Below are 1,401 nucleotides of genomic sequence, written 5' to 3' on the forward strand. Positions count from 1 at the left end.
GCACATTCTCTTCTAACATCCACAGGCTGTATTCAAAGTGAATCCGGAAAAGAAACAAACAAACAAACACCCCATATGCAGTTGTGAAATCCAATTAATTCACTTCAAGGAGCCACTGGAAAGCTGTTCATTAAGAAAACCTGCCCTGTCAAGTATGCTGTCGTCTTGACAATCCTAAAGACGCATTTGAAAATGAAAAAAACGAAAACACATTCGATTACAGTGGGGTAAAATTCTGTCTACGTTTATTTAAAAGAGGACACCCCATCAGATATGCATTTTATGAGAGCCATAAAATGAACTGAATAGAAAGCAACACAGGAAGCACATCAGACCTATAGCTGGGCAGCTATTCTGGGTTACAGACCTGGGGGTCGCAGAAGCAACTTACCTTCACCTTAATGATGGGAACAATAATAGCATAATCAGCCCCCCAAACTTCTATTATTTTCTAGTACTCTAACATTCGAGGGTGCTTCAGCTTTTGACAGGAGGGTCAAAGGAAGGGAAATCTCATTTGGATTAAAAAATATCTCACTTGAAAGGGCCTCCAGAAAACTACTGGGCAAAGAGGCTTTGGGGGAGGTGCCCCGTCCGCCGTAAAACACGAGCAAAGCGCGAAGGCTCAGAATCCCAACTGAGAGACTGAGCGTGGGTGGGGGGAGAAGAGGGAGAGGGAAAAAACCAGGAGATAAACCTGAAGAGCCTCAAGAAACGACAATGTCAGACAAAGAGTAACGAAGAGAGGTGGAGAACAGCCAGGGACGCTGTTCCCCGAGCCGCGGGTCCGGGGCAGGGAGGCGGGGCAGGGCCGGGCAGGCGGCGAGCGCCGCCTCGCGGCCGGGGCTGCCTCTTACCTCCTGGGCGAGTTTCTGCTTGAGCACGAGCGCGGCGCACAGGTAGCCCGCGCGGCCCACGAACAGCTCGTCGGAGCCGCACTCGAGGAAGGAAACCGGCGCGCAGACGGCGCACAGAGACCGGAACTTGCCCAGCGGCTGCACGTAGTCGGACCGGCCCAGGGCGTGGTACACAAGCGTGGCCACGGCGTACACGCCCGCGCCCCCGAGCAGGAAGGCGGCGCGGGTGTCGGCGTCCGGCTCGCCCCACTCCTCGGCGCGGGCGCACGCGTCGATGAGGCGCTTGGCCGAGCGCAGGTAGCGCTCCCGGGCCCCGGCGAAGAGCGGGCTCTGAGAGACGTGGTAGAGCATGTAGGCCACCCCGGCCACGCCGCCGTACAGCCCTCCCTGGCAACTGCCGGCCGCGGCCGCCGCCCCCCGGCCCTCAGCGCCGCCCCCCAGCGGGGGAAGCTCCTGGAGGATGCGCTCGATGGTGGCGGTGACCAAGGGCGCCACCGCCTCCTCGCACTGGCCCGCCAGCAGGCTGCCCTGGTAGTCATCGAAG

The 1,401-nt window shown here is 58.0% G+C and overlaps 1 pseudogene across 1 annotated transcript; it reads right to left on the minus strand.

Moving 5' to 3' along the window:
• Window positions 1-707: 707 nt before the first annotated feature.
• Window positions 708-1,395, minus strand: LOC103088677 (lanC-like protein 3 pseudogene; annotated as a pseudogene). Its single transcript, XR_014368684.1, has one exon. The product of XR_014368684.1 is annotated as a lanC-like protein 3 pseudogene (transcript).
• Between the last annotated feature and the right edge of the window lie 6 nt (window positions 1,396-1,401).

The sequence above is a fragment of the Lipotes vexillifer genome, unplaced genomic scaffold, assembly GCF_000442215.2.
Source record: "Lipotes vexillifer unplaced genomic scaffold, Lipotes_vexillifer_v1.1 C26662915, whole genome shotgun sequence".
NCBI lineage: Eukaryota > Metazoa > Chordata > Mammalia > Artiodactyla > Lipotidae > Lipotes > Lipotes vexillifer.